The sequence below is a fragment of the Varroa jacobsoni genome, unplaced genomic scaffold (assembly GCF_002532875.2).
Source record: "Varroa jacobsoni isolate VJ856 unplaced genomic scaffold, vjacob_1.0 scaffold_253, whole genome shotgun sequence".
NCBI lineage: Eukaryota > Metazoa > Arthropoda > Arachnida > Mesostigmata > Varroidae > Varroa > Varroa jacobsoni.
Genome location: NW_019213155.1, coordinates 213579 through 228421, shown reverse-complemented (window position 1 = coordinate 228421; position 14843 = coordinate 213579). Strand labels below are relative to the sequence as shown.

Genomic DNA, 14843 nt, shown 5'->3' with positions numbered 1-14843 from the left:
CAAGTTACATCGATAATAAATAGGTTATAGAACAACTCATTTATTCCTGACAATGCACCTGGAGTAAAGTGTCGAACAGAAATTTCTCTTACGTCATAAACTTGTCAGCTTGAGTTTACGTAACGAAACGATAGTCCACAATCAGTTGGCAGAATAACTCAAAAAAGAAAGACTCAGCTTCAGCGACCCATAGTCACTATTAGAACAGCAAACCTAATGATGCGTACGCTGCATTGACCCAACATCACAACTTCCAAGTACGGTTTCGCATCTGGCACTGTCGTGAAGTTAACAGCTGGCCCCAGCACAAAGTGAAATGTGTCTAGTTCCGATTTAAAAGCTAGATTACCTCACTCTTTGTCTATAAGGTTAGGAGGCTAACACTACGACAGCTCCCGTAATCAAAACAATCCGTAGACGTGTATAAGCATGGCATGTGTCCTTCCTCCGACGGGTGTACATGCCTGGAGTGTGTATTTTTTGGACTGGAATCACGATCGGTGGCGGCTTACGCGATATAAGGCAATGGTAGTAAGAACACTCTTTTTTTTTTTTATTTTTCGCCTCTATCATCCAGTCGCAATAAAAACGGCATCCCAATTGATCCAAGATACGGCTGGTAGCGCCGGTAGCAGCCTGCGCGTAGATAGAGTCAGTAGTGACTGGGTCGGTCTTTACGAGGTTCAGGGTTAAAGCAAGACAGCTTCGTGGCCACTCAGCCCCTTTCAGCTGGATTTTAGTCAGTTAGCTGAGTCAAGGCAAAAGGATACAGACGTTCGGCCGTCAATGCCTCTGGATGGAGGGAAGCGGCGTTTGCAACGAGCAAGACATGTTAAACAATAACAATTTCCAAGCTAGGCGACTGTTTTGTCGTTGTTGGTGATCGAGCTCTATGACCATGACGATGATGCTATGGCTTCGTCTTACATTTGACCTACCAGCTACTCTGGACGTACTCGAAATAAAAAAGCTCTGTTCGAAAACGATGAATAAAGTTACGCGTATGTTAAGTATAGAGGCTACCTGTATCGCGTACGCTGCAGTAGAGATCGACCCCGAATCCAACCTAACTAGGCACAGAATTGCCGACGTTATCCTATAACGCCATATAAAAATGGTTCCACTTATTGAGCTATTATATGTTTCTTTCTATAATTATAACGCTATCTTTATCTTGAGGTCGAACGGAAAACTGGATAACCTTAGCAGGCCACGTAGTTCGAAGTCTAGTCACATCAAAATCATAGTTCTCACGTACATTGCTTGCAATGTCAGGACCTTTTTAAAATCAGGTCTAGACGCCCACAAAATAATATAGCGAGCAACGACATGTCATAGCCATAATGCGTGTCTCTTAACGATTACCCTACTGCTATGTCGCTTAGAGTTTTGTGCTCACTGAGGATTTTTTCATTGTCCACCTCGGTTACGAGTGCGTCCAGCCCTCTGGATTCAAAACCTGCAGCCCCTGAACAGATGACCAGAGATCACCCGTAACGAAACGCGTAATAGATTAAATTCTTAGAGGAATGGATGATGTACACGACCATCATGTCGAAGACCTAAGTTTATTACACAAAAATAAGCCATCTTGTAGTCAACAGTATCTCTGGAAATTTCTTATAGCGTCTACATACATATATGCCACTAATCGTGTCAAAAACATAAAAAACAAAATCCAAATAAGGAGAATGAGAAAAGGTTACCAAGCCATAAAAGAATCAATCTGTTATGGCGTGAAGTTGAAAGTAAACGATGAGTGGCAAAGTACTACAACCGATGGCAAATGTAACAAATCGACTCTTCCTTTGATTCTCTCCGGAATCCAAAGGACCTGACTGTTGTTTTGTGGCGAACACGCGTCGCCATTATTTGCTTCGGGTGCACTTATGCCAATATCTGGAAAGGACCGCATCTCCTTGTGATAATAACACGTCATATAGGCAAAATATATCCTAGAGCAATTTGTGAGTCATGCAGCATTCGAAATTTGATTGTGTCCCCACAAAGTCGCCCACATCAGTCAGTGGTTCCCTGCCTTCACAACTACTACCAATGGCTACCCCGGCGCCAGACCAAACAGCAGCAGCAGGAACCGATGGCGTTTTCGTCTGGGAGACGCGCGAACGCCGTACGAATCCAGAGAACGGTAGAACGATTAGTCGTTGGTTTGAACGATTGCCAGCAGCTCCAAGCATCCGCTTCGTTCTTTTCCTCATCCTCGTCGTTAACTTTGTTTTGTGTAACATCGCCTCACTCCATGCTCATCATTGTGATAATCTTAAACTGTAATAGCATCTATAAGCATAATTTTAGCGTAATAACCGTAATAAAAATTATATACACAGAACTTGAGCTAGCTAGAATCGATAGTGCTGTTATGGTTATCTGTACAATGAAATCTGCAGGGATGATTACGCGAAAAGAGAATGAGCTTTATTATTATTATTATCATCACACTCGGCCGCCATGATGATGCCGTTTTATCAGGTCAAGATAATCAGCGCGTCATCATTAACGCTACGACCACAGCCGAAACATTACAGCCACTTACTGACCGGACGATTTTTTTTTGGCTTTTGATGATAGCAGCATCAGTATTGCATATATTATCTTATCTAGTAAACGTTACCCGTGACTAGTACAAGCCACATGTTAAAGCCAGAGTCGAGAGAAATTTTTCATAAACTGATAAGCTCAGCCCTCGATTAAGATCTATCGAAAGCGACAAGCTGCCTTACTCAATTGTTATACATGTTTGCAATCTATTAGAGCGAAGCGGCGTGAAATTCGGTCACCTTATTTAGATTTCATTGAAGAAAAAAAAAAAAGAAACGGATCGTAAACGTTTTCAATCTAAAGCAACAGTTAGTTGCACGCTCTGAGCGTGCATGTTACTTCAAATCGTCACGACTGCCTAACCGTTATCAAACCATACATAGGAGCAGGATGTTTTCCTATTACTCAACGCCCTAGTCCCCTTCGAAGATCTATAGTTAAGTTTAGTTTGCTGTAGATGTTAGCCTAGGAGAGGCATACAAAAGAGGTTAGAGCGGAAAGATAAGATGGTCGATATCGATCTCCAACAGCTCCAATACCCTCGAGCTTTCGTAAAGAGCGGCTCGGACAGGGCGGCCATCCACGCTAACATATTGTAGCAACGTGGCATTGTCATGTCATCGTACTACTACTACTACTACTACCGAACCGATTATCCTATACGGAGTAATTTTTATCTCAAACACGTGATATATTCAGCGTTCTCAGGGCTAGAAGAACTAACGAAAATATAGCTCTAGCCATTTCTTAACAGGATAAATTACCTCGCGGGTAAATCTTTGTTTTGCTTTTTATCACAGTCAAAGTTTGTTTACGGTTCATGATCTGCTTTTTTTATTCCCATTTTGATCATCTAGCTTTGAACTTTACTAGGTTGCTGGCGGGAAGTGCATAGTGTACACAGAACCAAGATGGCGCTTGTCTGCTTTTCATTGATTCGACCCGTGGTAACGCCCAATAGAGTGGATGAGTGAATCCCGACCTATCCCTTAGCGAACGTAAAGTATTTACCCTCCTCCGTAATAAAAATAAGGCTGCCGTATGTTGAAGCTGGCTCGAGTAGATGTCCATGAGACTGCTCTTAGTAGATATATACACATTTGGAAGTTTTAGAAGAATAAATGTAGCGATAAGCGATGCGTAATAACTTTTATTTGTTCCACTTGATAGTATTAACAGTAAGCACATAACGCTTCTTATTTTGTCTGCCCGTCTCCATCAATTAGCTTCAAACTAAGCTGCCTAGAACTCGAAAACGGCGCTTGGCCGCGAGATGCTGCTGTCTCAGGTTATTTTTTCGATAAACTATATTTTTTTTTTAACTACTTATTTAGTAATAGCTAAATGTACTTACATTGTACATTACAATCTATCATTATCATTTTACTGTTACATAACTAGCAGAAACTCGGTCGTCCCGTACATACAAAATATTTTACGATATATACAGGATGGTTGAATTTCTTTTTCTAACATTGTATCGAAAGAAAAACAATGGATTTTCAGTAAAACGTTTGTTATATGCTGAAAATGCCATCTATGATGGATGTTCATAATTAATATACGACCATCCAGTGCGATGGCAGCTTCACTTCGTGGCCTAAACCACTGACTAATCATTTTAAGGGTCTTTACTCAATTTTGAAAGTAATCGTGGGTTGGCTGCTATTGACTGACGTATACTTGTTAGAGCGTCGCTCATAAATAAAGTTTCAAACAAAAGTTTTTTAAAAATGCAAAAAAACTATCCGTTAGAGCTTAGTTGTACAGTCCAATTGTCCATTGATATTCTCATTTCCTAAAGGGTCATTCACTTCGGTATTTAGAAACAATTTTCAGGGCTATCAGAGATCTTTTTTCTGGATGATACCGATTTTCCCGGTCTATTTCGACATTCGAAATTATGTTTTCAATCCTCATGGGGATTTCGTCCGGTGTTGCAAGATTGAATCTGGTTTTCGCTTAAACTCTGGAAACGACGCACTCTTTTTTAGAAAGAACCAACGGATAGAAAAACTAGCAGATGAATGTATCAAACAGCCCACCAAGCTTCTCTTTATTTTGAACGCGCCACTTGGTCTAGATATACATATATATATATATATATATATTAGCAAACAGACCACTGCTAGGAAACTCTCCGCGTGCGTGGGGTTTGTCTATTATTGATTTTACTACGTGTATATTGCATATGAACTCTAATTGACGACAGAATCTATGCCGTCCACGGCAAAACCCAGTAGCCGGACAAAGCTCAACTCATCAACTTTTCATTCTCTCGCTGAGGCGGTGACAGCATTCGCAAATTTGCCCGGTGGCATTTGGAAAAGTTTTGAGTGGACTGCATTCAGAAGTCTGCCTGTTAGCTCTATCCCCCCGCTGTCGTCGTTGTAGTAGTGGTGCCCTTCTGCTGCTCGTGTTGGCGACACGCTACAATATCATCGCGGCTGGGGACGGCTACGGGGGTAGGGCGGTGCAGTCGTAAAGCCAGCGGTAGTAGTGGCTCTCATCGCTGACGGCTACTGCAAATCCTGTTTATTTTAATCACCTTCCGTTTCCCACCGCTGACGCATCATGGCTGCTGCTGTCGTCATTGCCGCTCGTGCAGCTCCCAAATTTAACCGAGGAGACCGAACGGAGCCTGGGATTACTGCAGCTGGCATATAACACTAGCAGCAGCAGCAGCGGCAGCGGCGGCGGCGGCGGCGGCTTATTGCTGGCGCTGAGTCTGCTGTAACTGCTGTTGCTGCTGCTGGCAAACGACTCAAACGGCGGAGTCTCCCTGACATTTTCGACTATTGCCATCAGCTGCAGCAGTACGATGAATGCTGCTACGCCGACGACAACGGTGACGGGCAAAGCCGCCGCTGCCGCCGCCTCCGCAGCATTACTACCGGCGGCGCTTGGCTCTCTCCGGTCGAGCGCTGCTCATCCGTTTGCGCATACATACAACAGCAGCGGCAAGGGCAGCAGCGTTAAATAGCCCCTAAACAGGTACCGCCGCTCACCAGCAACTAAAGTACGGGCCGCAGCAGCACAACTGTGCTATAGAATACAGCGTGCTGCGATGACGACGAGTCGTATTCCCCGCTGTTGCTGCTGCCTCCGCGCCGCTCTGCCGCCCGGGCCAACTAACCTAAAACTGCTTCCAGTCGCAACCGTGAGAGGGCGCCTTGCGTCCAGGTCGAGCGAGCGACCAACGAATTGGCGAACGGACGTGCGAGCGGCAGGCAAGCAGCAGCAACAACAGCAGCGGACGGGCGAATGAACAGGCGACTAAGGAGCGAGGCGAGGCCCCTAAAATACACAAAGGCGTCGTAAAATTTGGCATTACCGCGAAAAACGAGCGGCGCAGGCAGCGGCCCAACAGCACGCTAGTAGCAGCATCATCACTACTACTACTACTGCTGCTGCTGCTGCTGCTCTTTACCACTGGCACCGACGGCGCTGCTGCTGCTGCTGCTGCCACTACAACCAACAGCAGCAGCTGTAGCGGTGACTGAGCAACGCCGACGCCGGCGCTGGCGCAGGAACCTCGATCAGCGCCAAAAGTCCGACGACTAGGGGAATAAAAAGGGAAAAAAGAAGAACAGAATGACGGTACGTGAAACAGCAGCGGCTGGAGCACTATTCGTCCGTTCGTTTCTCATTCGGAAGGAAGGCAAAAAGAAGGTGGAGTGGAGGGGACCTGGGGTTGAGAATGGGGGTGGAAGGGGACGGACACTTGCGATTTCGCTGAGTTCGTCTCCGCGCTCGCACAGCGTGTACGGCTCCTGCGAATAAGTATTTACTGTGGTCTCCTCTTAGACCCAGGATGACCAAGTAAGAGCATCACAAGCTCTCACGGTAGCAGTGGTTGAAAAGGCCTTTGGCTCACATCATCGTGAGCTGCGCGTCAAACGAAACGTTCGATCTAGTCGAGGTCATCGCGTTTCTGGGAGCATTTAACTTTAATAACTGTGTTGGATAATAGCAGTATTATGGCACCGTAATAATAATTAGAGCATTGTCATCGTCGAAATAGTTAAATTAAGGTTGGCAACGAGTAGACGAAAGTAAGCGGATGTTGTTTAGGCCTTTAGTGTCTTGGACAAAAGTAGGAGATATTTGGACTTCATTTGTCCTCGGAATTAGCAATTCAGGCGGACGGATCATGCCGGCTGTTTTAAAAGAGCGGAAAAAAAAAACACTGTCTTTTGTTGACAGAACAGAATGAGGCTTAAGGTTGTTTACAATCGGTTACCAGGGCTACAACGGGGGCGCTGGGGGCGCCCCCGTTGTAGCCCTGGTATTTTCATTTATTTATTTATTTAATTCAGATATGGCCTGACCCGAGGAAGGACTAAAACAAAGTACTGGGATTTGTATGAGAAAAAAACAGTATTTTTTCGCAGTTGCTATCAATAGTGCTGCTCTATGTTCGACTAACAGAACGAAAACTATATGCAGCTTCATAAGGTTTAGGCTAAGTGATGCTGGGTCACGCCGTCCTAGCATGCAATCAGCTATACTTTACGTAGTCGACGATCATTTACTGAGTGAACAAATAATAAATGTTAGACGATTCGATCTGTACTTCTGCTGCCCGCTTTATTATCATCCATCCGTTTAATCTAGCGCTTTTGTCTTGGCCGCCGAATTGTTTTCCGCCCGGACGGAGGATCGTCTATGCTGTACGAACACAACCATATAAAACACACAGCATAGTTGCGCCCCCTATTTCAGATGTGTCAGCACGAAAGAAAAATCATAATTACTACAGTCTCCCGTTTAGTGTATTATTTGTATGGAGTTCTTGGTGCACCTAGCGATACTGCGACGTGATGCGAGTCATTCTATAAAACGGATCGTCGTCCAACTATCTCGTAGGTCAATTGATTTAGCGATCTCAGGGATATTTAGTCATGGCTACTAACTTTAAGTGGTCTTCAAATATTACCGACGTCATGGTATTCGAAGGTAACTTTACCGCTGGCTAACTTTTGACGCACGCGTCTAACCACTGGTACTGAACTGAAATCGTATAAATGACTGGCTGCATTTTGTATTCGTCGTAAAAAAAGGCTTTAGCAGCTAATTAGTTTAAAGCTGATGAAGGCTAGCATTATTTGTTACCGGAGTCATGATATTCATCAAACGGGAAGATATGATCCCGCCGTGATGTCGATGTCATCTTTCTTCTGCTTCAGTAGAAGACAACGAATGATGATTCAGAGCTCGCTATTACTGCTTACTTCGATAAACTCCTAGAAGATATCCAGTTCGCGTACTAATCCAATATTATATGTGTAATATCAATAACAATAGTTTGATAGTTCCACGGCCACCTTGAACAGTCGTCCCTACTGCTAATCAGCGCTTTTAGATGAAGTCCTATTTCATGGTAATATCTGCATTCTTTACAATTTCGCAGGTGAGAGCTAAATATAGTAGCGAACAGGTCAAATCACCCGGATATAATTATAATAATAGTAACATTATACGAAGAGTATTATGTGCCAAAGCGTAAGAACCATCAGAATCAGGCATGTGAAAAGAAATACTGACCCGCTACGGGCCATGCAATGAGTCCAATGCGAGTACAGAAACAAGGTACGAATGGTTTTGCGTTTTCATTATATTTCGGTAAAAACACCGGATCCTCAAATTATATATACACACGTGGAATAAGTAAGTCTGTAGACTGCTTAAAGTGCTGACTGACGACTCGGAAGCACGAATTTAGTGGCTGGGTATTGATTCTCAACTACAGTGGCTTTATTATATAATAACACAATAAAGACTAGTTCGACATATCATAATCTATATAGAAAGAAAGAAAGCAATACATGGGTTACGATAGGGGTAAAGCAACCCTCGATTGCACCGATAACAATTCCATATCGGGTAATGCTATAGCTTGTGTGTGTGTATGTTGGAACTTGGAAGGGACCCTGTTTCGGTGTACATATGTCGTCATTTTTTCTTTTCAAGGGCAAATATTTTAATTGAATAATATTGCTAGAATATCTCGACAATCAGTTAGGAGTCTAAGTACATAGGGTCTTGACAAGCACTTAGGACACTGTTCAATTGCAATATTACCGCTTAGCGTATACTATGCTGTCTTTTGTTTTGATCGGTACGAGTGTGTTCTGCATATATAGACCCCACGAAATTAGCCAGCAGCTAACGTAAACATGACAACACGTACTTTTACTAATAGGAATTACATATTTGATCGAGGCGTGATTGGATTCACATGTTGGATATACCAGTTCGGCTCTTCGTCGTAAGCTTTTCGTGTGTAGTATCGTTGAGAGAGGCTAAAAGGGTTAGCGAACTATATCGGATCGCTAATATTGGAACAGGCATTTTTTGTCACACAGTTGCGCCTGAATAATATGTTCGGGTGTGCATTAGCGCTGTAGGCAACTCTGATTGGTTATCGATATAAATCAGAAAACCGCACCTGTGTAAATCAGGTGATTTCTGGCCAGAAGAGGCAGCTGTGACGTAAAAGGTGACTTGGGTTCTAGGTCATGATTCCGTTAGGCCTCCGTGGCAACCGCAACAGTCAACCACCTGGTTCCTGGACAACGGCCAGTCCGGTAGCCTGGACACGAATCATGCCATCTTTAGCCGCACACAAGGCACATAGCAGAGTCTCTACGTAACCTTCCTCATCCCCCACTCAGCGATCGTAGCCCAATATGACTCAATCAGAGAAAATGGTCACCTTAAAATGGGTGGAGGCCATCTCGCGTCAAAGCGGATAAGTAACGGTTATGGTGACGTGCTGTGTGGTTTCTTGGAAGTGGAACGTGTTGATAAGCAAACACTGCCGTAGACAGAGGCGACTACGATCACCTCCTGTGCTGTTACTACTGTATCTCCGTTTCGTGCTTCGTGGCTGCCAGCAGGACAAGTCGTCAGAGAAGGATCATGGTGGGTGAAGGAGCATTCATTGAACCAGCTTAGCTCGACAGGAGCTGCTCTTAGTGCCCATGGCTTCTTCGTTCGATATCCAGAGGCAGCAATAGGCTAGAGACCAAAATGCGAAATGTTGGCTTCCATCATGCTGACGCCGCCATTTCTCGCGACAACGATAAGCACGCAGCACCTCCAATATCGGTCGTGTTGTTGTTAATGAGTAGTAACGGAAATCTATGTGCATTCGGTGTCGCTGGGAGCACAAGTCAGTACGGCGCGAAGCTACCTCAATTCCGTGCTGACTGCAATTTCAAATGGTTGAAGCCACGAATCTAAACCGCTTTTAAACCATTAGACTTCGCGTCCTCACGGCCTCCTAGCTAGATGCTATTATTTAGATGCCGGAGCTTATGTAAATTCATGAAAAAACGACACAACGAAACTATTTCATCGATTTCATCATGGAAAGCATCCAAAATGAGCGTGAATCACGTATAAGATACAATTCTAATTTTGCTTAGATTGTCTCATTGTTTTTATACTTTTTGTCGTTTTTTTTCAGTCGTCCGTTGACAAAGGTATCAATAATAGCTCATTATGTCATAATGTATAAGTCTAAAGAGAACATGATTACTAGAATTTATTTTGGTATTGTGTTATTGATCAGGTGACCAGGTAATACACACGGATAAAGTCTTATTAAGGTTTTCCCTGTCCGGAGTACGAAGCGATTTCCTTGCCTGTCAAACATGCTAGTGTGATCTATTTCCATTGACCAAAGATTTATAAAATGAATCTGCCACCCAAATCAGTTATTATATATCCACCTGTGTATGGGGAGCATCAACACAATGCCATTGAACATGGTCTCGATAATGCAGGTGTTTTGTTTAACCATGAGACAACGCAGAAATTACCGAATACATATAATTTTCTTTCACTCATTTGTCTGTTTACTTTTATGAATATTACAGATAATTATTATTATAATTATACTATCGTAATAGGAGGGTGTTCATAGTAATGAGGGTGTTCATCGTTTGTCGTAGATCTTACCGATGTTGGTGGCGCCGCTAGTGGTAGGTCTTCATTGACGCTTCCCGTATCCGGGCCCTCCAGCAACGGGTATTTATTGAGGCCTTTCGCAGTCAGATCTCTTGCTACTGCGGCAGCTGCTCCTCTGCAGCAGCGTCACCGATAGTAAACAGTAGCTTGTTTCTTTTCCTATAGTTCGCCTCTTGTCCTAGGTCAGGCCAACCGATGGACCGCATCTTATCCGTTTGTGCGGTACGTGTCACGCACGCGTCTCGCCGCCGTGAATACTTCTAAAATATTGCATTATAGGCATGCTGGATAGACGGATAGTGAAGGGATAGACGACACAGACGTAGCCGCTTTAATTGAATTGGCTAAGGCCAAGCCATGGACGACGTTCTCTGCTGCCTTTATTGGCCTGCAATTTAGCTATAGTTGTCTGTGAAACGACGCCGCGAGGGGATGTGACTCCGGCCTGGCAGGCAAATGGGTCGATCTACCACCTAGCGTGCCTTTTTGGCGGCATTCTGTTCACGATGCGAACGAGCGACTCTAGTCGTTATTACCTACGAATGTTGTGTGTCTCCGTGCGTTTCTGCGTGTTTCCATAGATATGCGTCCGTGAGTATAGCTGTGCGTGTGTGTGGGTTAAAGAGATACGCCTGTCGCACCGACTATCCAGAATGTGTTGTTCGCGTATCGTGCTATTGGGTCGCATCGGATCGGCGGCGGCAAACTGCTGCTGTTGTCTCCCTCCTTTTCCTCCGCCCACGCCTTTTCTTCTCCTCCTCCTTCGACCTCACTGCCGTATAGTAGCCGTAATGAACATAATTACAATAATTTACGTATTACAGACCGTGCAGCAGTAACGTTGAACGTAGCTGCACTAGTATTTAATTTAGTGCGCGAAGCTCCCTCTTAGCAGTTTGTCTGCCCGTGTTGCTCTACGCAACCTCGAAAACATATGAGAAAATGGCAAATATAAGCGAAAAACTAATGTTGTTGACACATCAAATTCATAGTGGCTTAAACGTTTCTTTTTTTTTTTTAGAACATATTTTAGCTCAAGCTGCAACTGCGGTAGTTTTGATTGCTTTAAATAGATATACTCTACTGAGCCTTGTTCGCCGTAAGAGGCAAAAAGGATTAATTAAGAAACTTTCACAAGAACTACCAATGACTTTACGGAAGATATTTCTTAAAATGTACGCTTACGCGTCACGTTCGTGCGTAATGATAGACGCAATAAGCTTAGTTAAAAATAAGTAGCATAGTATCGAGCTTTAGATCCACTATCATTGTGTGTAACGTTCTTTATAATGCCATATCAAGCTTATTCGCTACTGTGTCGTACCGTCCCCCATATTCCCAAAATTTTCCATTACTTAGGGCAGAGCATTGCTCGATTTTGTTTTATGTTGGCTAGTATGAAGGTGTGAAGTAAGTAATAGTGAAGTATGAGGAAATGCAATGGGGGTATGTTCTACACATGAGAAATGTTGACATTTTACAAATACCTTTTCACATAACGATGACAAGTCTTCTATTGTACCCGCATACTCGTGGATCTCCATGCATTACTTGCCTCCAGCCGTTCTGATCCACGACATTGTAGATAGTTTGTCGTTTGACCGTCGTTTAGAGTTGTCCTTTTTTTTTTTTTTACCAGTGCTATTATTACTACAGATCAGTATACATACCAATTTACTGTGATACCACCTCTTCTTTAACTTTAAACGTTTGTTGATCGGTGAAAATTCTCTAGCCTAAGACTGAGAAGGGAGCTTTAAGTCTACAGTAATGGTTTCAACTAGCTTCTGCTGTTCGCCCGAGAAAATGTCTAAAATAGGTTGGTATGAAGCCACGCAGAACTGCTAGACGATTAGCGGCAAGCCGTCACACGACACGGTTTGTCAGTCTCATTATTATTGATAAAGTTGCTTGTGGCCAGCTCGAAGGGATATCCGCTTGATAACGAAAAGGGCAGCTGCTGACGGCCCCGGAGTGGCAACAGTTTCAGTGACATATTTTTTGTCATTCCATTAATATTACCAGTGGCAATACTGATTGGCTATGAAGTCGTCGACACATTGTAGATTCGAGGCTAACCGTTGTTAAACGATTGAAACTGATCACTGATTGTGTCATTGATAATTGCCACAAATATAAGTTCCCTAATGATGATATAGTTTCAGTCTTTTGTTAGAATCATTCTATAAATGTCTCTTCAGATCGTTTAATCCTCCCAAATGAAGTCAACATCGAGACAATAATGGAACAGTTAGCTCGTCATGTCAACGATGATGGCTAAACATTGGTAGAAGCTCTGCGACAGCCGGCAATATGTTCCATGCATTATATCCTATAGAAAATTTCATATGCTTATTTGGTAAGGCTCCTGCTGCATATAATTGGCCCGTGTGAATTATCAAGAAGTACCGCCAATTACTGTCGACAACAAAAAAAAGTCCTGACTTTCCATTGTTCGTACCTCTACGTTCCAGCAACGACGGTAACCGGATGAGTTCCGGGCGTCCTTATGTTGTTGCCAATGCCGTCGCAGTGATGTGGAGCCCCTAGAAGAGGCGTTGACCACCGATGAATTGGATTCAGCCCCTGCCCACTAAGGGGCCGCCCGGCCACTCGAGGACGAAATCATTGTGGGGCGATTTTACGTTTCCACTTCTATCTGCTGCCGTTGCTATTACCACCAGTACGTTTCTTGATATTTTTTTAGCGGCTCGTGGGTGTAGCAAATGTCGAAAGTGTGTGTGTGTATCCAATCCAGAATAGATTTAGGTTAATATTTGTTGCGTTGCGTCTTACGCCCATACACGCATACACCGACAACGTCAGCAGAGGACACATCGGTATGATAACATTTACAGTGTTAAATAGCGTGTCCACGTCGACATTTGACTGACAAATAAGGGACGCCAAGCGGCGCCTGACCATCACATATTACGGCTATTTTTATTACAAAATGCTGATTTATGTGGCACGGTCATTCTGGCAGAAGGCTGCTGTCTGTGAAAGAGAAGCCATGCGATTGTTAGACATTTGTTGTTGTTATGCTCTACGTTACGTAGAAGCAGTAGTCATAAAAATAGTAGTAACTTGTCGTCGTTGTTGTTGTTCTTGTTATTGTAGTAATGGTGCTATAGCAAAAAAAAAAAAGCCGAAAGATGTAAATCTCTCTGGCTTGTTTCCTGTTAAGCCACTATTTGACGGGACACTGGTTCCGAGCAATGATTCCGACGGCGACACACAGACGACGATTAGATGCACAAGCTCAAACACACACACGAGGCAGTAGAAGATAAAATTCAAGTTGGCATCAACGAACATAGCATAAGACACTTAAAGGAACTTTTTCGTGTTGATTCCCAACGAATAATAACCATCAATACCCCCCCCACCCCACAAAGTGTCTTTCAGTTTTTGCACATAAAACATTATGTTGTCTACACATCCGTATAGAAAGTAGTAAATTTTTTTTTGTTTTTAGCAAAAATTTAATTTTCGTCCAAAGAGGTAATTCTAGTTATTTATCAAATGCTGAACACAGCACAATACATAATTCCTTCCCCTAGTGCAAACATGTGACGTGTCGTTAATCGTCATCATCGCCGCGATTTGCTACGTCCGACCCTACATTGTGATGTTCTATACTATTTATATAGATAAGAAAGATAAACAAAGTAAGCGGACATTGCAACGCACGCTTTACCGTCCCCTCGAAATTTTCTCTATTCATCTTCCATATTCAAGCCAGTAATTGTCTAGCTCTTCGGGTACGAATCGTATTTATAACAGGAACCATTTTCACCCACAGACCCTTTGCCAACATTATCAACTGTATTATTTTTACATGTATACACATATACTTTATAAATGCATTAATGCTACAAATAACCTGGCTCCTAAAAGGTCGACACCATCACACAAGTCTCACGGCCTAAGGCTCGAAATATCTTGGTCTCTCCTTTTTTTCGTTCTCTCCGTGTCTGACCAATAAATCTGGCATCCGATTAATAAATACACACACACACAAACAAACACACGCAACACTTTCACCGGTCCGGGCTAACTTCAGCATCATCAGTCCGCCAGTACGAAGAGGAAGATAGCTCTTTTCATTTCTGTCTGTCTCTAGTCAAAACCTCCCCAGGAGGCTCCATCCAGGAACCATCTAATACTGTAATCTTGACTACATCTTCGAAATGCCAGCAGAACCAGCCCCTTTCATTCGTTTCTGACCACCTGCTTACAATAGCTACTCGAGAACGATAGGCACCTCAGCACCATCAGCGTCCTCTTCTCAGCTTCTTATCCAC

General features: G+C 43.5%; 1 protein-coding gene across 1 annotated transcript in view; it reads right to left on the bottom strand.

Moving 5' to 3' along the window:
• LOC111258623 (zinc finger SWIM domain-containing protein 5) overlaps positions 1-14843 on the bottom strand; it is an 83796-nt gene that overhangs the window by 14880 nt on the left and 54073 nt on the right. The gene's annotated exons all lie outside the window — the stretch shown is intronic.